Here is a 17574-nt window from a genome sequence, read left to right on the forward strand (position 1 = left end):
TGGGCTTAAGTTCCCATGTGTGACCTGAGGAAGGATTTAACTAACTAGTTTTCCTAGCGCTGAAATGGAAATAAAAATTATCCATCTCAAAGACACACATGAGGGTTGCATGAGCTAAATGCGACTTCTAGAATAAAGCAAGCCCCACAGACTCCCCTCCCAAATGTCCCTTTAAAGTAGATGCTACATCTACACACACACTGTGCCTGTGCAACAATGAACTCCATTCTTTCACATACAAAGCACCGAACACACATTCCCAAATGTATGTCTCAAGCTTCTGTTCATAATCCCTAGCAAACTCTGGTTCATTTGGCTTCTCAGCTTAATGCATCATGACACAAAGCTTTGCTGGACATGGCTGGGCTGAGGACCACTCAGAGTTTAAAGGATGCCTTGCCTCAACATCCCACTCTTGCCCTGAGTCCCATCAACCCACATTTTTATCTTAAAGTTACAAAAATAGAAATATTTGAGAAAACTAGCCAACTAAAATGTCAGTTTCCATGGCAAATTAATATTGTTGATGCTTCAAGGATTAGTACAAAGGAGCTGAATGTGGTGGCACAGACCTGTGGTTACGGCACCTAAGAGGCTGGAGCCGGAGAATCACAAGTCCAAGGTCCCTGTGATTGACCTAGTGAGTCCCAAACAAGACTGGACTACACATCAAGACCCTGGCTACCAAAAACAGGAGATCTGGCACACCGTTGCCTTGTGCTTTACGTGAGGACCCCAGATGGTCACAAACTGAAATCCTCAATTTTATGTTGGTGGAAACAAGAGTTAGCCAGCATCAGATACACCCGTGAAACTGGGCCCCTCCAGGGGCCCTGCTCAAACTGTGGCACCAGCCAAGGGCTATACATGCAGTAAACATCAAACCCCGACCCAGATCTAGCCAATGGACGGGACATTCTCCACAGCTGAGTGGAGAGTGGGGACTGACTTTCACATGAATTCTGGTGCCTCATATTTGACCACGTCCCCTGGATGGGAAGACCTGGTGGCACTCAGAGGAAGGATAGCAGACTACCAAGAAGAGACTTCAAACCCTATGAGCATATACAATGAGAGGAGGTCCCCCTCAGTCACAGTCATAGGGGAGGGGAGTAAGGGGAAAATGGGAGGGAGAGAGGATTGGGAGGATACAAAGGATGGGATAAATATTGAGATGTAATATGAATTAATTAATTAAAAAAAAAAGAAAAAGAAAAAGAAAGAAAGTGGTGCCCTCATGATCACATAAGTATGCATAATAAAGAAGAAGAGAGATCCAAGCTGTCTGTCCCCTTGATGGCATGTTGAAAAGCAGCAAGAAGGCACCCACAGGTGCAGATACTGAACCAGCCTCTGAAACTATGAGCAAAAACCAAAATGCTCTTCTTTATAACATACTTGGCCTCACGGGTTTTTGTTGCAATAACAGAAAAAAGAGTAAGCAACCCTGTGAGTGTGTATATTCAATTACAGTCATATTTTCTTAGGTGTTGTTTTGTTCTGTTTTTTTGGAGGGGATAGGATTTCACTTTTGTAGCTCTGGCTAGAATTGAACTCACTATGTAGACGAGGCTGGCTTCAAACTCATAGAGAGCCATCTGCCTCTGCCTCCCAGGTGCTAGGATTAAATATGTGTATCACTACACCTAGCACCTTTGTTCTTTTCTTTTTTTTTTTTAAACAATGATTGCAGCACAGGAAGTTGATCATCTTTGCCTATTTAAAAACAAAACATGCAATGGACCACTGGAGACTTAAAACAATCTCCACCAAGCCAATACCTAACAGAAGTTTATCGCAGTTTCCAAATTCTCATCAAGGATCTTCTTTCACTTAGTTGATGATTTCTTGTTAGCGTTCCGATCTTAATCTACAATACGGTAGGTTAACCAGAGACACATTCAGAGAAACTCCTCTCTCTCTCTGTCAAATGCCCTTCTGTGCTCTCAGATCAGCATGTCTGATATTAGCTTTACATAAGACAATGATTTCTTCCTATCAAGTTACACACAGAAGAGTGACAGCAAAGAGGACAGCCAAAATGTTCTAGATGAAACTGGACATGGCCCTATATGCCCCAACTGCTCCATCATACCCTTGGGAAGACCCTGGCCCCCACCCTAAGAACTTCAGGATTCCGCCAGAACACGTCACAAACCTACTGCCCCAGATGATCAAAACCAGGGGTTGGGAAGCTTCCCTGAAAAGGGCCAGATAACAAACAAATTTGTTTTACAGACCAAATGTCTCTGTTGCAAAGACTCAATTCTGCTATTGTAGCACAAAAGCAGCAAGGAAAATGAAGAAACGAATGGGTATGCCAAGCCTCCAATGAACTCCACCTACCAAAATAAACATCATCTTGACTGATGCATAGACCATAGCTGGCTAATTCTAGTCTACAGACACCATTTTATCATGTCTTGAGTCACAGAGAAAATCATGGGAAGTGCCCAAAATTCCACTTGAACAACTTGAATTTTGATTTAGCTTCTCCTTACCCACAATATTTACCAGAGTGGATAAGATATGAAACCCAAGGCTTACTCACTCACCAGGTGACTACTTAGGATCATGCCAACTATAATCTTTCTCACACAGTAAATTTAATTCTTGGAAGACACATGTTCACTGCAATTCTACAGGACAATTCACCTTACATCAAAAAGACATATCTCTTTCATAACACATAAAACTGGATTTTCCCTTCCTCTTCCATGGCTAAATAGTGGATTATTATACAAGAAAAATAGACATAATTAAGAGTTTTCTTAAAACAAAGCATTGTATCTGAGTGGCTTAGAACACAGCAAATGTGGGGAGTGAAGGGAAACAGAGTTTATGGCAAGTTTTGATAGATTTTAGATACATACTAGGATATTAAGCTATATTCAGATACAGTATATAGTTGTGGCCTTGCACTGTGGGTTTATGGGAAGAGGTATTAAGAAGCCAAAAGGTTGTCATGTGGCTCTAATGGGAACAGGTATAAAAACCAACCCAAGCTAGACTCCCCACAAGTTCCAGACGGATCCACAAAAGATATATTCCAAAACTATGGCTTTTCAGATTATACCATGTGCATTAAGATACAGAAAAGTTATGTGAGGCTGAGCTCAGAGGACAGCAAGTCATGTGCCTCTCGAGGCATGTGAGGGCCCTCAAGATCCGACCCCAGCTTGTCCTCACAGCCAGCAGCAGCCAGCATCTGGACTGTGCATGCTGCCTTTTCAGGGAAAACTCCATCCTGGCTATGTTCACTGGAGCTTCCTGTAGCCACAGAGTCTAAGTGTCTACATAGACCACACTACCACAACCCAGTTTTGATCCCTTTTCCCAGCCATGTGGCTGAATCTCCCCCAGAGAGAAGATCAACATATTCCATCAGTTCATGAGGGCTATAACTCCAAAAGCCCAATGCTATAAGGGCGCTGAAACTCACCCTTCTATCCTAAAGAAGACATTACTATCCTAAACATATATGCACCAAGTTCTGGTGAATCCAATTTCCTAAAAATATATATAGTGCTGGGTTTAAAGACAGATTAACATCAACCTATTAATAGTTGATGGTTTTAATAATCTACTCTCTCCAACATACAGGTCATCTAGACAAAACGTTAGACAGAGAAACATCAGAATTAACTGAGATCATACATCAAAGGGACTTAGTATAGCTACAGAATATTCCACCAAAACCCCAAGGAATATATATTTTATTTAACAGCACACAGAAGTTTTTCTACAGTAAACAAAATAAATCTTTATAAATTCAAAAAGATTGAAATAACTCTGTATATCCTATGTGATCACAGTGCAGTAAAACTTAAAATTGACAGCAAACAAATCTCTAGTAAGTACACAGACTCATGGAGATTAAGCAACATTTCTGAATGATAAATGAGTCGGAAAAGAAATCAAGAAACAAAATTTTTTAAATCCTAGGACTAAATGTAAATAAAAAGACAATACAACAAAACCTCCAGAATACAATGAAAGCAGTCCTACAAGGAAAATTTATAGTTCTAAGTGGCTATATTTAAAAAGTCAGAGCATAAATAATGATGTAACTCAAAATTTGGAGAAACAAAAACAAATCAAATCCAAACCCAACCAGCAGCAAGAAATAATGAAAGTCAGAACAGATATTAATGAAATAGAAACAAGCAATACAAATCAAAAAAATACAAGAGCTGATTCTCTGAGAAGTATGACAGACAGACCCTTGGCCCAACTAACTAAAAGAAACAGAGACATGACCTAAATTACAACAGATACACCAAAAAAGGAATACTTTAAAAAAAAAAAAACTCTTCTCCATTAAACTAGAATTTCTAAATTCAACAAAACCACCAAAATTAAACCAAGAAGTCAACAACTTAAACAGACCCACAACAAAGGGCACTTGAAATAGTAATAAAAAGCCATCTAGCTTGAAAACAAACAAACAAACAAAAAAGTCCAGAGCCAGATGGATTCACAGCAAAATCCTGCATTCCTAAAACTATTTTTAAAGATACACACTATTTAATAGATAAAAGTAATAAAAGACGCTGCCGATCTTGGCTCTGAGCTAGAAGGAAAGCTACCAGTCATCAGAGGCCACTTTCTGTGAATGACAGCAGGAAGATTTAAACAGCTGTCACCTTTAAGGATTCCTTCAGAACATTTAATCATTGGGGGTGGGGGGGTTGTTCATTTGCTTTTTTTGCTTTGCTTTGCTTTGCTTGACATGCAAAGGGTGAAACTGCCCAACCTGAGGAGACATTTTCTGAGGAGGGGACTCTCTCTCACTCCACTGGCTAAGGAATAGCCCGTGAACACTCCACCCTGACAGCCATTCAAGGGCAGTGTCCCAGTGTCAGTTGTCACAGCAACCAGCAGGATCTCCTGTCCTCTGTACCAAAACCAGCTGAGGAAAATCAAAACAGACTCAAAAACTGAGTGGCCAAATTTGCACAGTAGTCCTTTGGTTAAAAACCAAATGTCTAGGTATCCAATGACAGCACAATGTCAGCTTTGAAGGCATTTGCTCTTGTTTTTACAAAAATCGAACCAAATAAGCTTCCTGTTGTCTGTGGCCAGGCCTCCAGGCAGATCATGCAACAGGAGGTGATCAGACCTGAAGGAGGCACCCCAAAGGAGCAGAAGCTTTCCAATAACAAGCTACCCTTTTAAACTAAACAACTTTATTAGTAATTTTTCCACTCCCAAGATGTAGATAGTTGCTAAACACTGAACTTGAGTTTCTGACTTCCTGCAATGAGGGAGGAACAGCTCACATTCAGGTTCATGTGAGGATAAAAGACACTGAAATCTACCAAGTTAAAGCCAAGATGGAGCCACCTAACCGACAGGCAACTGCCATGGCCCAGACTGAGCTGCGATCACATGCTCCTGCGGGCTCACCAGATATAAATATCTGTGCATTTATCTATAATTCATCTCCTTCTCTTAAAAGGACTATGAGGAAGATCACAGATGAAGACAGAGCCTCCAAGGTCTCTGCACTGTCTTCTCACATCTTTTCTACCTTCTAACAGGAAAACTATACCATAATACAAACTTTGCAGATTAAAGAAGCACCATGAAGGATAACAAACCATTCCAGTCATTTCCACACTAAGCTTACCTACCTAACCCCTGCCAGAGCATGCAAGAGGACGCAACATCCCTGTTCCTATGATGTTTTTCTGGCTTTAATAGCAAGTCTAGCTTTTTTGGACCTGGCCGGGCAGGAGGCACCATCATGGGTGTTGACATTTGTCACAACAAGGACCAAACGGTTTGGTGCAAGGAACCCAAGAGCCAGGACAGCTGGTCAAGCTGTACATGTTTCTGGTCAGATGAACCAACTCCACCTTCAATCAGGTGGTGCTGAAAAGGCTGTTCATGAGTCGCACCAACCGGCCACCTCTGCCCCTGTCGCACATGACCCGAAAGATGAAACTTCCTGGCCGAGAAAACAAAACGGCTGTGGTTGTGGGGATGGTCACAGCCCAAGCTGAAGGTGTGTGCACTATGGGTGAGCAGCAGGGGTAAGATCCTCACCTTCAACCAGCTGGCCCTGGAGTCTCCCAAAGGCCAAGGCACCGTGTTCCTTTCTGGCCCTCGGAAGGGCCAAGAGGTGTACTGGCATTTTGGCAAGGCCCCAGGGACCCCACACAGCCACACCAAACCCTATTTCCGCTCCAAGGTCCAGAATCCGAGCGTGCCAGAAGCCAAAGGTACAGCCAAGGCTACAAAAACTAATCCTGGATCTTACTGTTATTAAAAAAGCTTTGGATGTTGAAAAATAATAATAATAAGTCTAACATCCTAGGAAAATCCTTACTCCAAAGCAACTGGGATGGCTGGTCACTGCAGCAGTGTTCATTGTCAACTTGACAGCATCTAGAATCACCCGGGAGACGGGCCTCCGGGCATGGTGTGGGTATTACCTTGCCTGTGTCAACTGCTTAGGGAAGACATGTCTTAATTGTGAGGGAACCATTCCCTGCTTCTTGACTGCAGATGCAGCTTCCGACACTGAATTTCCAGCATGAGGACTGGGAACCAAGTAAAGTCTTTCTCCTTTAAGATGCTTTTTGTCAGGACACTTTACCACAGCAACAGGAAAGGGAACTGAGGCAGAGGGTCTGCAAAGAAGCAGCAACATTCAAATATCCTCAGGGAATGAACTCAGAAACCTGATTATTATGCAGAAGTGCTTGAGGACGTAGCTGGTCAGACCCACCCCTTCTGCTTCCCAGAAATGGGAATCTAACACTACTCAGCCTCAGACTTAATGTCTACAAAAGCAGAAACAATGAGGCCTTCCTTGGTGAGTTACGTAAGTACTAACTGAAGGTTATGTATAGGCCCAAAGTAAATGTTCTACTAACTATGTAACACACTGTATAATAACCTATACATACATTTATTATCTATATATGTACACATAAATTTTCTTACTATCATATCACTATGCCATTGCAATCATACAATTCAGTTTTAGTATATTTACAATTTCACGAACAAAATGTTTTTCCCTTAAAACATAACTTAGACTCAACTGAAAATCTTGCTATAGTCACAACTACAAAATGACACCTCAAAAAAAAAAAAAACAAGAAAGAAAGAAAGAAAGAAAGAAAGAAAGAAAGAAAGAAAGAAAGAAATCCTCTAGGTAAGACTTTTCTTTGCAAGCCACTAAAACTAACTAACTGGGAGACATGCAAATACAAGATAAAGAAGCCTACAGTTTACACTTTCTCCAGCCCCGTCCCCATTGGAAGCTGCACTCTGTCATCCACTCTGCTCACTCAGAAGAGCCCTCTGCCAACTGCAACACCAATGCTGCTACACTTAAATGGGCCAAACTGAAAATGCCAGGCTCTCTGTCCAGTTACTACCCAGATGCAGCACACAGTAAGCGCAGCCTCATGCATGAGAACAGCCTGCCTCCCAAGCCCCAAACCAGTACCAGCTGATCTTCCACCACTTCAAGCCAACTGAATATGCAGAAGGCATATTCTAATTGCTGCCTGCTGGACCCATGCTGCCAAGCCTCTTTTACCACCACAGTGATTTGCCTACCTGGGAAGGATGGCAGAAGAAATACAGCTATTGGCAGTAGCTTCAAGATGAAAAGGATATTCCAAAGCATCCTTTTCACGGAGGATTCTTTTTCCATATTCATGAATTATGAAATACATTATGTTTTTCTTGGCTCATATCCCCATTCTTTCTTCTGGGATAATGAAGTGCATTACTTTTCACAGCAAAGTAGAACTCCCAGAGAAAGCTGAATTGGCAGGGCTACGGCTAGCTTACATTGCCTCTGTAAAAATTAGAAGAGGAACTCCTCTGTTCAGGCACCTACTAGAACATCCCTGCCATAGACTCATTTTGTTAGAATGAGGGAATGTGTTGGCATCTGCTGAGAGATACATGCAAATCTATGGCTGCCACAATATAAATGGTATCCCTAAGAGCTGCACGGTGCCTATCTACAACTCCACACAATGGCGCTGTATAGGGTCCCTTCAAATCTATAGAGTCACAGCACTTTAGATTAAAGTGTAGATATGCATTACCTAGATAAGGATATGCTTAGAGAACTGCAATTCTAGATGATTTTATAAGTGGGTGAGCATCAGTCACTGTGCTTGTGCAAATCTAGGCAGTAAAGCCTGCCACACAGCTCAGTTCTGTGACATAGTCAGTTGGCTGCAGGCTGCAGGCATGCACAGCATATTGCAAGCAACACAATGGCATGGCAAGCATCTATGTATCTAAACATCTGACAGCTAGGCCATCACTAATTAACAGAAGTATTTCAAATGTTATAATCTTACTCAACTGCTGTCATATGTGTGGTCAGTCTCTCACTGACCTTTAAAATACAATTATGTGGCACATGACTGTTCTTGGGATCTGCACGTCTGTTTTGATAAGTAAGATCAAATACTGTATGTGAGTATGTGTATATGTATACATCTTTTACCTATATTGCATGATATTTTTCATTATTCTTTTACTTTTGAGATTAAAATATAATTACATCATTTCTTCCCTCTAAGCACTCCCATATATCCCTCCCTGCTCGTTTCCAAATTCATGGTCTCTGTTTTCATTAATTGTTGTTATGTATATTTTTAATGTACAAACACATAATATTTACATATCATTATATATTTACATATGTATGTAAATATATACTATTTTTATATGTATAAATATATTTATATGAATACAACCTGCTCAGTCTGTATAATGTTACCTACAAGTCCTTTTGCTAATGACACCACACACTTCAGACAAGGAAGAGAGGCCCCTGAGCTAGAACTGACTGGAATGCCTCCTTCCCTAAGGACTAGTTTTCATAGTACCTGAAAGAAAGCAACAAACAGTCCCACCCAGCAATGACACAACAACCAGCATCAAATGATAACCCTAAGGATACAGTGCTGGCACACATGCCTTAGCAGTAACAACAACTCTGTAATTAGACCAAACACACACACACACACACACAGCATTAGGAAAATCATGGCCAGTACTGTAAGCATAGCCAACTATCTGGGGCTCTTGATGTCATGGATCTTGGAGAAAGAGCCTACAAACACCACTTTACTAGGCCAGAAAATCCCTAACTCCATCCTAAATATTTGCCTTATGCCCACAGGTAAGTGTAGTCCTCACATCTCACCAGAAAAACTTCTCAGTGAAGAAGATATCAGAAGATGGAAAGATCTCCCATGCTCATAGATCAGTAGGATTAACATAGTAAGAATGTTCATTGTACCAAAAGCAATCTACAGATTCAATACAATTCCCATCAAAATTACAACACAACTTTTTGCAGACATTAAAAGTGCAATCCTCAACTTAATATGGAAAAATTAAAAATCCAGGATAGCTAAAAGAATCCTGTACAATTAAAGAACTTCTGGAGGTGTCACCATCCCTGATTTCAAGCTGTACTACAAAGCAATAAAAAAAAGTCATGTTGATCAATGAAATCAAATCAAAGACACAAAAATAAGCTCACACAACTATGAAAACCTAATTTTTGACAAAGAACCTAAAATGGAAAAAAGAAAGCATCTTCAACAAATGGTGCTGGTCTAACTAGATGTCTGCATGTAGAAGAATGTAAATAGGTCCATATTTATAACCCTGCACAAAACTCAAGTCCAAGTGGATCAAAAGACCTCAACATAAAACCAGATACATTAAATCTAATAGAAGAGAAAGTGTAGAAAATCCTTGAACACATTGGCATAGGAGACAATTTTCTGAACAGAACACCAATAGCTCAGGTCCTAAGATCAACAATTAATAAATGGGACCTTATAAAACTGAAAAGCTTCTGCAAGGCAAAGGACACTATCAATAGGACAACATGGCAGCCTAAAGACTGGGAAAAATCTTCATCAACCCTACATCTGACAGAAGGCTAAAATCTATAATATATAAAAAGCTAATGAAATTAAACACCAACAAACCAAAAAACCCAATTAAAAAATGGGTTACAGCGCTAAACTGAGAATTCTTAACAGAGGAATCTCTAATGGCTGAGAAGCAATTAAAGAAATGTTAAACACCCTTAGTCTTGATGGAAATGCAAATCAAAACTAATTTGAAATTCCATCTTACACCCATCAGAATAGTTATGATCAAAAACTCAAGTGACAGTACATGCTGGCAAAGATGTGGAACAAGGGGAACACTCCTCCATTGCTGCTGGGTCTTGAGGTAGAGCTACTGCCAATTTTCTGAGAAACCTCGAGATTGATTTGCAAAGTGGTTGCACAAGTTTGCACTCCCACCAGCAATGGAGGGTATATACTCAAAAGATGCTCTACCATACTACAAGGATGCTTGTTCAACTATGTTCATAGCCGCTTTATTCATAATAGCCAGAAACTGGAAACAACCTAGATGCCCCTCATGCAAAGAAAACGTGTACATTTACACAATGGAATACTACTCAGTTATTAAAAACAAAGTCATCATGAAATTTGCAGGCAAATGGATAGAACTAGAAAAGCTCATCCTGAGTGAGGTAACCCAGACCCAGAAAGACAAGCATAGTAGGTACTCGTTTATAAACGGATATTAGCCATAAAGTATAAGTTAAGCATGCTACCATCCATAGACCCAAAGAAGCCAAGGAGGGCCCAAGGGATGCTTGAATTTCACTTAGAAGGGGAAATAAAATGTACATTTGAAGTAGATAGAGGGAGGGAACTGGGTGGGAGATGGGGTGGGGAGGGTAATAGGGATGGGGATCAGGTGTGAGGAGAGTGGAGGTAGGGAGAGGACTGGGAGAGAGAAAGGAAATCAGTTGGGGTACATCTCTGGGACAGGAGAGGCTCCCGGAAGTTTATGGGGGTGACCCTAGCTGAGACTCCTAGCAGCAGGGGATAGGAAGCCTGAAGTCGAGGCACCTCCTGCAGCCAGATGGGACTTCCAATGGAGGGAGGGGGACACCAACACACCCATAATGTCTTCAACCCAAAATTTGTCTTGCCTACAAGAAGTGTAGAGATAAAGATGGAACAGAGATTGAGAGAATGGCAAATCAATGACTGGCCCAACTTGAGACCACCTCATAGAGAGAGCCAGCCCCGACACTATTAATGATACTCTGCTATGCTTGCAGACAGGAGCCTAGCATAACTGAGAGGCTTCATCCAGCAGCTGATGGAAACGAGTGCAGAGACCCAAAGCCAAACAGTAGGCCAAGCTCAGGTCGTTTTGTGGAAGGAAGAGTGGGAGAAAGGATTGAGAGAGGGGTCAAGGGCTCCACAAGAAGACCTACAGGGTAAACTAACCAAGGCCATGGGGTCTCAGAGAGGCTGAACAACCAACCAAAGAGCATGCAATGAGCTGGACCTAGACCCACTGCAGATATGTAGCAGATGTGCAGCCTGGTCATCATGTGGGTCCTGTAACAATGGGAATAGGAGCTGTCTCTGACTCTGTTGCCTGCTTTTGGATCCCTTTCCCATACCTGGGCTGCCTTGTCTGCCTGCCCTCAGTGGGAGAGGATGTGCTTAGTCCTGCTGCAACTTGAGGTGCCAGGGTAGGTTGGTTGCCCTTGGGTACCTTCTCTGAGAAGAAGGAGACGGGGGAATGAGGGGAGGGGGATGGCGTGAGGATGGGACTGGGAGGAGAAGAAGGAGGGGGCTGGGATCAGGCTGTAAGTGATTAAATAAATAAATAAGTGGGGAAAGGGAATTAGAAATGTATGAAACAGCAGAAAGAAAGAACGGAAGGAAGGAAGGAAGAAGAGAAGGAGGGAAGGAAGGAAGGAAGAAGAGAAGGAGGGAAGGAAGGAAGGAAACGTCTCTTTTCAATAGAAGGAGACCATTACAGATAACCACAACCAAGCAAAATGCAAAGTTAAGGAGCCTAGTCCCAGCTTACACAGATGTGTAAGTATATATAACAACTCCTGTACCTAAAGCTCAGGGACCGTGGTGGATGAGGGCACAGAAAGGTTGTAAGGTCCTGAGGAATAGGGAGTTTGCTGTGAGAGCGTATCTCCTAAGAATGTTAGAAGCTACACCCTTAAGGTCTCAGAAACATGAGTGCCTACACATAAGCTAAACAAAGAAAACAACAAGACACATGCTGTAGACATGCTAAAGTGGTGGGGGGAGGGGGGTGAAGGAGGAGGGCGGAGCCCGGGAGGCCTCAACACTGGAGAAGAGTGGGAGAAACAGTCTTCTCTAGAAAAGAGCACACCCCAATTGGTTATCCAATACCAAATAGAGAGTCCTGAAAACAAAGCATGGTATTTTTAAATAAACTTCTCAAAAAAAATCATTATTTATGTCAGGTTAGATTATGCCCTGATACTGTAAGAGCAAGAGGTGCTCTTGATAAATCAAGAAGGGACATTTTATATCTATGGTGTCCTAATGACATGGTGGGAGAAAGAGAGTCGGGGGCAGGGGGCGGGGTGGAGTTCTAGAGCAACCAACTTATTTCCAGTGTGTCACGGACCGGCTCAGTTGGGGATAGGTCCTTGGGATTGGGAGTTTTTGAAGCATCGATGGACAAAGATAAGGTGATGACAGAGACAAAACTCAAGATTGAGTCTGTACTTGAGTGTATTTTTGAGTCAAGCAGTCTAAATTTTGTACATTTATTTTAAAAGCAGGGGGGGCTTGTGGTTACATTTTCCCACAGAGTAGATTCAAGGAAGTCAGTGAGCAATCAAGCATACACAGTGCAGGTACAGAATGTAAAGTTATTGTGTTGCCATAGTTTGAATTATAACTTTGAATGTAACAATACAGGGTACAGAACACACAGCAAAGACGTCATCACTTTTAAGTTACTGGCTTGGTATCAATACATATGTGTTCTTTTTGTTTAGGGTCGATGTTCTCTTCTTAACAAAACTTATGCCCAGCACCTATGTGTCAGGACAGTTTTTTCCTTGGTTTCCTTTTTTGATATCTGAGCGCCACTATCTGGAATTTTTTTGAAATACTCTATTTTTTGTAACCCATAATATAACTTATTAAGTAATGATTAATTTTTAGTCATGTTTCTTTTAGTAAGTGGAAGTGAAGCAGAACCACTCTGGACCTGGATGGTCCCTGGCTGCAGCCCCACATTACGGTCACCTCATAGCAACGTTCATGCCTGAAAAGTCCTGATTTGGGAGTGAAATAGAGTTAAGAGAAAAGAATAGATTCTAGAACAATAAAAGAAAAGAACTGTAGTTCAATTTCTCCTGGCAGAAACATCAGCCCCAGTCCAGGAGGCTCTCCCCATTTGGGGGATCGTAGCCTCAGGCCATGTGGTATTTGTTATACGGACTCCACTGGAGGGATTGTGACCCCAGTGCAGATATATTCATCTTAATTTTGTATAACCAAACATTTTACTAATGGTTGTGAAGATAACTGCTCATTTTAAATTTTTTATTTATTTTTATTTATTTTTAAAATTTATTTTGGTTGTTTGAGACAAGATTTCTCTGTGTTGCCTTGACTGTCTAACTTGTTTTGTAGACCAGGCTAGCCTCAAACTCACAGCGATCCACCTGCCTCTGCCTTCCAAGTGCTAGAATCAAAGGTGTGCACCACCACGCCCCGTTAATACTTGCCCATTTTAAATCCAGTTGCAGAGACGACACAGGAACAGAGTTTACCGTATAGCTGCTTCTTCCCTAAATACATTTCCCTGGCCATCAACTTCACCTTTCCCACCCTTAGAGTCTGGCTTTTCAATTAGATCATTAAGAGTTCACAAAGCCCACGATAATGAGTTTGCCAGATCCAGGGACCCCAGTTTCCAAAGCGATAGGAGGGAAAGACCAGGAGAGCCACAGCTTGAAGAAAGATGATGATTCAAACATCATCTGCTGTGTAAATAGGCAGACTTCTTAGGACCTGCTGTCCTTCTGGGGCACGGAGGCAGACATGGGGCCTCTCTGCCCTGATATCTCATCACTCCAAGTAACAGTGACTGCAGTACTGCAGGGGAGAACTGGAAACTAGCCCAGTAGACACTCTGATGAGGCCACGGGTGGGCTGGCACCTATGGCACCACTTCCATTGAGGCTTCAATACTCACAACATAATATTCTTAGACCCATCCAATAGAAGAAAAAGACTGTCTCAGAGAGGTTAACCAATTTGCTCAAGGTCATAGCACTATGAACAGTAATTCTGGCTTCAAAGTTCTCTCTTTCTGACCCCTGTACTGCCCGGTGCACCACTGTGTCTCTGGCAGACCTTGCTACACGGTAGACTCTGATTGCGGTGGCCTGGGCTGAACTGTGCGTTCCCAGCAAATGCCCAGGAGCCCACACTTCTGCTACATGTTGGACTTGGGGTAGCAAGGCTCAGGAGGAATGTTTCTCAATCGGGGATGATTTCTGTTCCCCTGGGGAACTTCCGGAAATGTATGGAGACATTTTTTATAGACACAACTTGTAAGGGGAGTAGTGATGCTAGGCTGGCCTCTCTAGGCACAGGTCAGGGGTGTTGCTGAGCATCCCGCAAGGCACAGGGCAGCACCCACGCACAGCAAAGCAGCAGCCATCCCAGAACACTGACAGTGCCACAGACGAGAAGGCGTGTTCTAGAGAAGACACATTCACTTAAACATTTTTTTCAAAGCTGCTGGGGTTTTGAGATCAAAGATGAATCTGTATTTCAAAGTTTCTTCCCAAAGCCCAACAGACCCACTGATAGCATGTAACCAATGGCAAGAGCATCATGAAATTTAATTTCCTCAAAATATACTTCCAATATATGAGGATAATCAAGGTAGCAGATGACAATCTAGGGCTTCAGAAATTGCCTAGCATTTCTGCCTCAGTCTTTGTTTTCTGGCACTGGAGGTCACGTGAAAGGGCAAAAGATAAGATTTTTTTTTTTAGACAAAATTTGTTTTAATTTCCTGTCTGAGCAGCTCAGAGTTTACCCGTCTCTGATTGTGCAGCACTCACTGCCAGCATCAGCATCAGCATCCTGATGGGACTGTGCCACATCTGTACCCTATCCACACAGTCCCCAATCTCAACCTAGAAACCTTTCATCTCAATCTTCAAGGTTCAGAGCCTCAAGAAGGTAGTTCGGATTTAATATTTGGTACTAAACTTCAGATTCTTTAAATGTCCTGTTGTTTGATTACAGCATACGCTTTAAGAAAACTAAATATAATTTTAGTAAATTATGGTCTGGTTAAAACCTCCTGTCACTTTATAGGAGGAAGGAATATAAGAACAAATATATACATACATTTCCCAAAGGCCTCAATGAGCTCCCTGTCCTTGCAGACTCAGCTTCCTGGCTTCTCATCCCTGTGCACGTACTTCCTTCTGTTTTCATCACTGTGTTCCTTCCTCCCTTTCTTTCCCTAAATACCATTTCCCTCTGATACTTCTGCTCTCTTCTTTTTCTACAATCACAGCCAGGAATCCTACTTCAAGGAAACTTCTCCTGTTCCTGTCTTTTCCCACTGTCATCCCCCAACTTCAACCTCAGAAAGCCCCACGGACTTTCAAAATCAACTCCTAAGTGGTGGGCACAGGAGTAAGGGGACTGGCATGGGGACCAGCTGTGGAGAAAATTTGGGTTGATGGACCTATGAGGGAGAGATAAACATGGTGGGGGGATGAGAAAAAGACTTGTGAGAGAGCAGGTGATGTTTATCCCCTTAGAAGTTGAACCACCATGTGGGGGAAGACTAGTTGTTAACCAGCTGAAAACCATCCTTGAACAAATTCTGAGAGGAGGTATAAATGTGAGCCAAAAACAAGAGGCGGGGCCTTTGGAGACTTGGGATAGTTTTGGCTGATCATCGCTTCACTTCGAGACGCTCCTAGAGAGACCTGCTCGAGGGACAGCTTCAGGGCTCCGGGCTCTGGCTGAGGTTCCGGGTTCTGGTTGCTCCAGGTTCCAGCAGAAGAAATCCTGCTGATTATGCCAGGAGAACCATTCCTCGGAACTGATAACCCTTATGGTTTCATTATTGTATTCTTTAATCTCCTTTTCATATTGTTTAGGTTAGTCTGGTTATAAGTGAGGTACTGTCAGTTAATAAGTTCATAATAGTTGCTAAGAAAATTGAGCCTATAGACCTAGATCTAGAGAGCCACACTAAACACCTCCTCTCCCCACCATAGTACTCCTTGCATGCACTCAAGAGACAGTGTACCCCGATGGCCGCAAACACAACCTTGTAACCACCCTGACTGTGACTCCCTGCAAGGCCCCAGGCAGAGTAGTCCTCCTCGTGACTCAGGCTCTTCATCTGTATCAAGACGACAGCAATAGGTTTGTCGTCACTGGGGCTGTGGTACAGATAAAATCCATGAGTTACTACATAGTAACAGTTTAAAACAGCACCAAGCATACATGCATGATTGAAAAAGCTATGTCAGTGACAATGACAACAGTCTCCTCCTCCACACAGAGGGGGGAGGGAGCTGAGGCTGCAGGCAAAGCTCACCAGCACTGACACAGAGACCAGAGGTTTGCTGCTCAAGAAAGCCTGCATCTGACATGACCAGGGAGCAGGGAGAGGAACAGGGGGAACAGATGAGCTCTGCGAAGCCCTATATCCCCTCCTCTGGGGTGTATGCACTATTCAATAGTCAATGGAGGCTGCTCACAGATCCTGACAACAGTATGGGAATTAATTACAAACTGGGAGGACTGAGCCAAACAAAGGTAAGAGCAGTAGGAATGAAAACTCAGAGGGATCCAAGAGTGCAGAAGACTGGTTCCCCCTCTCTCAGGACCCATTAACAGCCTGTAGCTCTTCATCTAGGGAGAGGACTTGATAGACTCTCCATACGATAAATACTAAATGGTCTCTGCTGGCTGAATTTATACATATGCATGTATGTATGTATGTATGTATGTATGTATGTATGTACGCAATATTTATATAACAATAGTTAAATATGATATCATAAACTTTAAAGAGAATGGGGAGAGGGACATGAGTTGGAGAGAGAGAGGAAGTGTTGGAAGCATGTGAAGACAGTATTTATGTATGAAATACTCAAAATTTTAAAAATTTGAATAAAAAAGTTTATGTAGAGAGATGGTAGAATAAACAATGTCTTCATGTTCAGTGATACATGAAGACTCTTCAGGGTTGCCTGGGATGCATGGGCCACGAGCCACACCATGCCACTGGACTCTGGAAGCTCTGAAATGCCAGGGGATGCATTCTTCTCTGTGTTTTGAAAATAAGCAATCACTTAATGTCTAACATGATGTATAAGACATATCTCTGCTCATAAGTGGCAAGTGGTACAGAATCTTCCTAGGAGGCAGATACATACCAATCATGATAAAGTGCCACGAACAGGGTATGGAAACTGTCTTGGGAAGGAGACAGATATATGTGTGTTAAGTAAACTACGCCATCTCTTGCAGAGTAGCAACTCTAAGGCAGACATTCCGTGAGGTAAATGTGGCATATTTAAGTTAGTTTATTGTGCCCTATAGCTCACATGCTTATCACACAATATAATAATGCCTATAAGAAAATGCAAAGTAAGACCAAGATGGTAGAGAGGTCACCCTTGAGTTTTCACAGATC

The 17574-nt window shown here is 42.3% G+C and overlaps 1 protein-coding gene and 1 pseudogene across 21 annotated transcripts in view; one reads left to right on the top strand and one right to left on the bottom strand.

Annotated features, from left to right (window-relative positions):
- The window catches only part of ERC2 (ELKS/RAB6-interacting/CAST family member 2), an 869527-nt gene that overhangs the window by 688676 nt on the left and 163277 nt on the right, over window positions 1-17574 (bottom strand). The window lies entirely within an intron of this gene.
- On the top strand, window positions 5750-6252 carry LOC311604779 (large ribosomal subunit protein eL18-like; annotated as a pseudogene). The gene has a single exon. The product of its transcript is annotated as a large ribosomal subunit protein eL18-like (transcript).

This window comes from Acomys minous, assembly GCF_964271855.1.
Source record: "Acomys minous genome assembly, chromosome: 9".
NCBI classification, from domain to species: domain Eukaryota; kingdom Metazoa; phylum Chordata; class Mammalia; order Rodentia; family Muridae; genus Acomys; species Acomys minous.